The sequence below is a fragment of the Bubalus kerabau genome, chromosome 21 (genome assembly GCF_029407905.1).
Source record: "Bubalus kerabau isolate K-KA32 ecotype Philippines breed swamp buffalo chromosome 21, PCC_UOA_SB_1v2, whole genome shotgun sequence".
NCBI classification, from domain to species: Eukaryota; Metazoa; Chordata; class Mammalia; order Artiodactyla; family Bovidae; genus Bubalus; species Bubalus kerabau.
The window spans coordinates 15,754,195-15,764,125 of NC_073644.1; positions in this window are offsets into that span (position 1 = coordinate 15,754,195).

Below are 9,931 nucleotides of genomic sequence, written 5' to 3' on the forward strand. Positions count from 1 at the left end.
AGAAACTCTTCAGGCCAGAAGGGAATGGCAGGATATATTTAAAGTACTGAAAGAGAAAAATCTACAACCAAGATTACTCTACCTGGCAAGGATCTCATTCAAAATTGATAGAGAAATCAAAAGCTTTTCAGACAAGCAAAAGTTAAGAGAATTTGGTACCACCAAACCAGCTTTACAACAAATGTTAAAGGGATTTATATAATCAGGAAATACAAGAGAAGGAAAAAGGTCTACAAAATCAAACCCCAACCAATTAAGAAAATGGTAATAGGAACATATATATCAATAATTACTTTAAAAGTAAATGGATTAAATTCTCAAGCCAAAAGACACAGACTGGCTGAATGGATATAAAAACAAGACTCATATATATGCTATCTACAAGAAACCCACTTCAGACCTAAAGACACTTGGGCACTTTAGAAGATGGAAAAAAATATATTCCATACAAATGGAAAGCAAGTGAATCCTGGAGTAGCAATCCTCATATCAGACAAAATAGACCTTAAAATAAAGAATATTACAAGCGACAAGGAAGGATGCCACATAATGATCAAAGGATCAATCCAAGAGGAAGACATGACAATTGTAATCATCTATGCACCCAACATAGCATCCAACCTCAATACATAAGACAAACACTAACAGACACAAAAGGAGAATTTGACAGTAACACAATAATAGTAGGAGACTTTAACACCCCACTCACACCAATGGACAGACCATTGAAGCAGAAAATTAATAAGGAAACACAAGTCTTAAATGATACATTAGATAAGATGGATCTCATTGATATATTCAGGACATTCCATCCAATGCAGAAGAATACACCTTTTCAAGTGCCCATGGAACATTCTCCAGGATAGACTACATCTTGCGTCACAAATCAAACCTCAGTAAGTTGAAGAAAATTGAAATCGTTATCAAGCATCTTTTCCGACCACAATGCTATGAGACTAGATATGAATTACAAGAAAAAAAACTGTAAAAAATACAAACACATGGAGGTTAAACAATACGTTTCTAAATAACCAACAGGTTACTGAAAAAATCAACAGGGAAATAAAAAAAAATTCTAGAAACAAATGGCAATGAAAACATGGCAACTCAAAACCTATGGGATGCAGCAAAAGAAGTTCTAAGAGGGAAGTTTATAGCAATACAATCTTACCTCAAGAAACAAGAAAAACAACAAATATACAACATAACATTACACTTAAAACAACTGGAAAATGAAGAACAAGAAGTTCATAAATTAGCAGAAGGAAAGAACTCATGAAGACCAGAGCACAAATAAATGAAAAAGAAAAAAATAGTAAAGATTAATAAAACTTAAAGCTGGTTCTTTGAGAAGATAAACAAAATTGACAAAACTTTAGCCAGACTCATTAAGAAAATAAGAGAGAAGAATCAAATCTACAAAATTATAAGTGAAAAAGGAGAGGTTATAACAGACAATGCAGAAATACAAAGGATTATAAGAGACTATTATAAACAACTTCATGGCAATAAAACGGATAACCTGGAAGAAATGGACAGATTCTTAGAATAGTTAAGTCTTCCAAGACTGAACCAGGAAGATCTAGAAATAATGAACAACTCAATTATAAGGATTGAAATTGAAGCTGTGATCAAAAATCTCCCCCAAAACAGAAATCCAGGCCCAGATGGCTTCGCAGGAGAATTCTATCAAACATTTAGAGAAGAGATAATGCCTATCCTTCTAAAACTCTTCCAAAAAACTGCAGAGGAAGGAACAACTTCCAAACATATTCTATGAGGCCACCATCACCATGACACCAAAACCAGACAAACACAACAACAAAAAAAGAAAACTACAGGTCAATATAACTGATGAACATAGATGCAAATATCCTCAACAAAAGTTTAGCAAACAGTATTCAATGACACTTTTAAAAGCTCATACACCATCAAGTTGGGCTTATTCCAAGGATGCAAGCATTCTTCAATATATTCAAATCAATCAATGTGATACACCATATTAACAAATTGAAAGATAAAAACCATATGAGAAACTCAATAGATGCAGAAAAACCCTTTAAAAAATTCAGCCCCCATTTATGATTAAAACTCTTCAAAATGTGGGCATAGAAGAAACCTACCTCAAATTGTAAAGCCCATATATGATGAGCCTACAGCAAACATTATTCTCAATGGTGGAAAAAATGAAAGCATTCCCCCCAAAATCAGAGGAAGACAAGGGGGTCCACTTTCACCACCGTTATTCAACATAATTTTCGAAGTCCTAGCTACAGCAATCATGGAAGAAAAATAAATAAAAGGAATCTAGATTGAAAAAGAAGAAGTCAAACTCTCATTGTTTGCAGATGACATGATACTGTACATAGCAAACCATAAAGATAGTATAAGAAAATTACTAGAGCTAATCAGTGAATTTAGCAATGTTGCAGAATACAAAATCAATACATAGAAATCACTTGAATTTCTACATACTAAAAATGAAAAATCAGAAAGGGAAATTAAGGAATCAATCCCATTCACCAAGAAGAAGAATAAAACATCTAGAAATAAACTTACCTAAGGAGGCAATAGAACTGTACATAGAAAATTATAAGACACTGATGAAAGAAATAAAAGAGAACATAAACAGATGGAGAGATATTTCATGTTCCTGGGTAGGAAGAATCAATATTGTGAAAATGACTATACTACCAAACACAATCTACAGATTCAACGTGATCCCTGTCAAATTACCAATGAAAATTTTCCACAGAACTAGAACAAAAAATTTCACAATTCATATGGAAATACAAAAGACCCTGAATAGCCAAAGCAGTCTTGAAAAAGAAGAATGGAGCTGGAGGAATCAACCTTCTTGACTTCAGATTATACTACAAAGCTTCAGTCATCAATACTGTATTCAGTTCAGTTCAGTCGCTCAGTAGTGTCTGACTCTTTGTGACCCCATGAATCGCAGCACACCAGGCCTCCCTGTCCATCACCAACTCCCGGAGTTCACTCAGACTCATGTCCATCAAGTCAGTAATGCCATCCAGCCATCTCATCCTCTGTCGTCCCCTTCTCCTCCTGCTCCCAATCCCTCCCAGCATCAGAGTCTTTTTTGATGAGTCAACTCTTCGCATAAGGTGACCAAAGGACTGGAGTTTCAGCTTTAGCATCATTCCTTCCAAAGAAATCCCAGGACTGATCTCCTTCAGAATGGACTGGTTGGGTCTTCTCCAACACCACAGTTCAAAAGCATCAATTCTTCAGCACTCAGCTTTCTTCACAGTCCAACTCTCACATCCATACATGACCACTGGAAAAACCATAGCCTTGACTAGACAGACATTTGTTGGCAAAGTAATGTCTCTGCTTTTGAATATGCTATCTAGGTTGGTCATAACTTTTCTTTCAAGGAGTAAGCATCTTTAATTTCATGGCTGCAGTCACCATCTGCAGTGATTTTGGAGCCCAAAAAAATAAAGTCTGACACTGTTTCCCCATCTATTTCCCATGAAGTGATGGGACCGGATGCCATGATCTTAGTTTTCTGAATGTTAAGCTTTAAGCCAACTTTTTAACTCTCCTCTTTCACTTTTATCAAGAGGCTTTTTAGTTCCTCTTCACTTTCTGCCATAAGGGAAAGACAGTATAGTACTGCACAAAAACAGAAATATAGACCAATTGAACAAGATAGAAAGCCCAGAAATAAACCCATGCATCTATGGGTACCTTATTTTTGACAAAAGAGGCAAGAATAAAGAATGGAGCAAAGACAGCCTCTTCAATAAAATGCTGCTGGGAAAACTGGACAGCTACATGTAAAAGAATGAAATAAGAACACTTCCTAACACCATACACAAAGATAAACTCAAAATGGATTTAAGACCTACATGTAAGATCAGAAACTATAAAACTCTTAGAGGAAAAAATAGGTAGAACACTCGATGACATAAATCAAAGTAAGGTCTCATATGACCCACCTCCTAGAATAATGGAAGTAAAAACAAAAGTAAAGAAGTAGGACCTGACTAAGCTTAAAAGCTTTTGCACAGCAAAGGAAACTATAAGCAAGGTGAAAATACAACCCTCAGAATGGGAGAAAATAATAGCAAATGAGACAACTGACAAAGGATCAGTTTCCTAAATATACCCACAGCTCATACAAATAAATACCAGAAAGGAAAAAACCCAATCAAAAAGTGGGAAAAAGACCTAAACAGACATTTCTCCAAAGAAGACATAGAGATAACAAACACATGAAAGGATGCTCAACATCAGTCATTATTAGAGAAATGCAAATCAAAATCACAATGAGTTATCACCTCACAGCAGTCAGAATGGCCATCATCAAAAAGTCTATAAACAATAAATGCTGGAGAGGGTGTGGAAAAAAGGGAATGCTGTTGCACTGTTGGTGAGGATGTAAGTTGATACAGCCGCTATGGAAGACAGTATCAGATCAGATTAGATCAGATCAGTCACTCAGTCGTATCCGACTCTTTGCGACCCCGTGAATTGCAGCACACCAGGCCTCCCTGTCCATCACCAACTCCCAGAGTTCACTGAGACTCACGTCCATCGAGTCAGTGATGCCATCCAGCCATCTCATCCTCTGTCGTCCCCTTCTCCTCCTGCCCCCAGTCCCTCCCAGCATGGAGATTCCTTAAAAACTAGGAATAAAACCACCATATGACTCAGCAATCCCACTCCTAAGCATATACTCTGAGGAAGCCAAAATTGAAAAAGATACATGTATCCCATTGTTCATTGCAGCACTATTTACAATAGGTAGAACATGGAACCAACCTAGATGTCCATCAACAGTTGAATGGATAAAGAAATTTTGGTACATATACACAATGGAATATTACTCAGTCATAAAAAAGAAACACACTTGAGTCAGTTCTAATGAGGTGGATGAACCTAGAGCCTATCATACAGAGTGAAGTCAGAAAGAGAAAGATAAATATCATATATTAATGCATGTATACTGAATCTAGAAAAATGGTACTGAAGAATTTACAGGGCAGCAATGAAGAAACGGACATAGAGAATAGACTTATGGATTTGGGGAGAGAGAAGATGAGGGTGAGATGTATGGAGAGAGTAACATGGAAACTTATATTACCATATGTAAAATAGAGAGCCAATAGGAATTTTCTGTATGTCTCAGGAACCTCAAACAGGGGTTCTGTATCAACCTAGAGGGGTGGGATGGGGAGGGACATGGGAGGGAGGTTCAAAACGGAGGGGATATATATATACCTATGGCTGATTCATGTTGAGGTTTGACAGAAAACAACAAAATTCTATAAAGCAATTATACTTCAATTAAAAAATAAATTAAATAAAAGACAAACAAGATCATGGTATCCGGTCCCATCACTTCATGGCAAATAGATAGCGAAACAATGGAAACAGTGACAAACTTTATTTTCTTGAGCTCCAAAATCACTGAAGATGGTGACTGCAGCCATGAAATTGAAAAAAGCTTGTTCCTTGGAAGAAAAGCTATGACCAATCTAGACAGCATATTAAAAAGCAAAGACATTACTTTGCTGACAAAAATGAAGCCAAGGGAAACGAAAACATTGGTGCCCGGAAGATAATGAATAAACATAAAACTTGTGGAATATTTGGAGGGAGCATTAGTGGAAGGCTTTGGTTTATCTCTTTGGGGAATTGTTGGCACTTAACCAAGGATATGTCAACCTGACTTAAAGGATTTAATTAGAGATAGTGGTATAAAAATTTAAATTAATATGAATGCATGAGTGCTGTTGTCAGAAACTTTGTAGTTAAAAATGAAACTCTCTTAAATAGGAGAGAAGTTGTGGACAGCTCATAGGAGAAGGAAGAATGCAAATCTGAGTATATCATAGTGAATCTGCAGTTATGAAGAAGAGGATAGATAAAGATGGCATGAAAGGGATAGAGAATGATGCCTGTGGAATAGTACTGACCAAGCTTGGTAGAAAATACCAAGGAAAATAAATAAGATTGTAATTATGATCTTAAAAGTTTCTTCCCAGTTCTAAATGAAGGGCTGTCTATTTCTTCTATAGTCTGTAAGCATCATGAGAGCAATGCTCTTTTCTATCATCTTTACTAGCATAAATTCCCTACTTAGGTAAAACTTAAAAGGTATGACATCTTTAAGAAGGATGCATTGAAAGAAAGAAAAGAAGAAAGTTTATAAGATTTTATTTTGGTTTAAGCTAAACAGTTAGAACTGGACATGAAACAACAAACTGGTTCCAAATAGGAAAAGAAGTATGTCAAGGCTGTATATTGTCACCCTGCTTATTTAACTTATGTGCAGAGTACATCATGAGAAATGCTGGGCTGGAAGAAGCACAAGCTGGAATCAAATTATTGGGAGAAATATCAATAACCTCAGATATGCAGATGACACCAGCCTTATGGCAGAAAGTGAAGAGGAACTAAAAAGTCTTTTGATGAAAGTGAAAGAGGACTCAAAATGGATTAAAGATCTAAACCTAAGACCAGAAACTATAAAACTCCTAGAGGAGAACATAGGCAAAACACTGTCTGACATACATCACAGCAGGATCCTCTATGACCCAACTCCCAGAATATTGGAAATAAAAGCAAAAATAAACAAATGGGACCTAATTAAACTTAAAAGCTTCTGCACATCAAAGGAAACTATTAGCAAGGTGAAAAGGCAGCCTTCAGAATGGGAGAAAATAATAGCAAATGAAGCAACTGACAAACAACTAATCTCAAAAATATACAAGCAACTCCTACAGCTCAACCTTATGATCCAGCAATCCCACTACTGGGCATACACACTGAGGAAACCAGAAGGGAAAGAGACACGTGTACCCCAATGTTCATCGCAGCACTGTTTATAATAGCCAGGACATGGAAGCAATCTAGATGTCCATCAGCAGATGAATGGATAAGAAAGTTGTGGTACATATACACAATGGAGCCATTAAAAAGAATACATTTGAATCAGTTCTAATGAGGTGGATGAAACTGGAGCCTATTATACAGAGTGAGGTAAGCCAGAAAGAAAAACACCAATACAGTATACTAACGCATATATATGGGATTTAGAAAGATGGTAACAATAACCCTGTGTATGAGACAACAAAAGAGACACTGATGTATAGAACAGTCTTATGGGCTCTGTTGGAGAGGGAGAGGGTGGGAAGATTTGGGAGAATGGCATTGAAACATGTATAATATCATGTATGAAACGAGTTGCCAGTCCAGGTTCGATGCACAATACTGGATGCTTGGGGCTGGTGCACTGGGATGACCCAGAGGGATGGTATAGGGAGGGAGGAGGGAGGAGAGAGGAGGGTTCAGGATGGGGAACACATGTATACCTGTGGTGGATCCATTTCGATATTTGGCAAAACTAATACAATATTGTGAAGTTTAAAAATAAAATAAAATTAAAAAAAAAAGTTGGCTTAAAGCTCAACATTCAGAAAATGAAGATCATGGCATCTGGTCCCATCACTTCATGGGAAATAAATGGGGAAACAGTGGAAACAGTGTCAGACTTTATTTTGGGGGCTCCAAAATGACTGCAGATGGTGACTGCAGCCATGAAATTAAAAGACGCTTACTCCTTGGAAGGAAAGTTATGACCAACCTAGATAGCATATTCAAAAGCAGAGACATTACTTTGCCAACAAATGTCTGTCTAGTCAAGGCTATGGTTTTTCCTGTGGTCATGTATGGATGTGAGAGTTGGACTGTGAAGGCTGAGTGCTGAAGAATTGATGCTTTTGAACTGTTGGAGAAGACTCTTGAGAGTCCCTTAACTGCAAGAAGATACAATCAGTCTATCCTAAAGGAGATCAGTCCTGGGTGTTCATTGGAAGGACTGATGCTGAAGCTGAAACTCCAGTACTTTGGCCACCTCATGTGAAGAGTTGACTCATTGGAAAAGACCCTGATGCTGGGAGGGATTGAAGTCAGGAGGAGAAGGGGACGACAGAGGATGAGATGGCTGGATGGCATCACCTACTCGATGGGCATGAGTTTGGGTAAACTCCGGGAGTTGGTGATGGACAGGGAGGCCTGGTGTGCTGCGATTCATGGGGTCGCAAAGAGTCGGTCATGACTGAGCAACTGAATTGAACTGAACTGAATGAGCTTTTCAATCATGAGCTATCAGAGACCAGTTTAAGTTGGCACATAGTAAGTGCTGAAGAGTTTGAAGAAAAACACATATAGAAATGATTTATTTGAAGGAATTTCTGCAATACCAATTGGGAAAGCATTTGTCTTGTAGGATTTTTAACTTGGGTGTGCTTGGAATACAAACCTATCCCATTAACATTAGAGCTAGTATTCTTAAGAGAATGATATGAAACATTAAAAGAATTATCCATTATCAATTACTTCATTTTACTCTACCTGCAGACCAGTAAAAAGCCTTTGTATTATTAATCTGAGTACTATAAAAATTACTGCATGCTGACAATCATTGAAAGATTTTCACAACCTTTTGAAATTTTCTTTTACTTAGCAGGAATTTCTAAACATATGTACCAATAATATTTTTAAGGAAAGGAATGGAAAAAATATAGACTTATTTATATAATTAATAAACCATACAAAGTTTATAAATTAAAATAAAATAAAAAAGTAAATAAAGTGAACTAAAAATCTTATAATAATTTAATTATTTATCTTTAAAATTAACTAGATTTCTTAAAACCAAATTGAATTCAAATGTTTTATTCACTGTTTATCAAAGTATATATACATGCATGCTAAATCGCTTTAGTCATGTCCAATTTTTTTTTTGACCCTATGGACTGTAGCCTGCCAGGCTCCTCTGTCCATGAGATTTTCCAGGCAAGAACACTGGAGTGGGTTGCTATTTCCTTCTCCAGAGGATCTTCCTGACCCAGGGACCACACCTGTGTCTCTTATGTCTCCTGCATTGGCAGGCAGATTCTTTACCACTAGAGCCACCTGGGAAGCCCCATATATACATATCCATATACATATTCATAATCAGAAATAAAATAGGGTGAACACTGAAGCACTTCAGCAGTCAAAGAATCACTCTGAAGTAAACAATGCCACTTGTACAGATGGGTTTGCCTTACTCAGGGCAGGGACTTACTTGAGACTGTGTGTTTTGGGTAGCAATTAGGTGGTTACCTAGCAACAGCCCCTCCTCTCAAATCAATGCAGCAAGAATGGTATTGTTTATGTCAGAGAATTGATAACTTGTTTGCTGGATCTAAAGAGAACAATGTAATATGGTGGTAGGGTGTGAATCTTAATCACAAGAAACTTACAGGGTTTCCTCTAAATTGGGTCAGCTTCCCACTCCTCATCTGATGCTACTGGAAGTTTGTTTGAAGAGATTAGATAATGGTTAATATGCTGCTTATCAAATGAAAATGAAGAAAACATCTGACATTTAGTTAATGACATTGATTTTTAGTTTGCTTTTAAAGCAAACAATGAAAGAGTTACTACATTCACAATAGCATTAGCTCTGGGCAAGATGTAATTTTATCACAATGTGTCCTCAGAAATGAGACAACCCAGGGTAGGGTGGGGTTCTGTTTAAAGAGAGTTCTGGGGTCTTTTAAGGAGAGTTTGAACAATCTAGACAGGTTTTAAATGATAGCATTTTACCAGCAGAAGGTAAAATTACAAAGATATTAACTTGTGTCGAACATATACGTACTCATGTTTACAAGTGAGTATAACCATTTGTTATTAATAACTAAGGTATAAAACATATTTTAATAAACTTCATACCATAAAAGTATCACAAATAAATGCCACTCTTTCATCTATCTAATGGATATTTATTCATAGGGACTGTCTCACCAGTTGCATGCAAAATCAAGGAAGCAAGTAATCTGAATGAAATGGAACAATGAGGCCAGAAAACACAGACTTTGATAATGGAAAAATTGAATACAGTAAA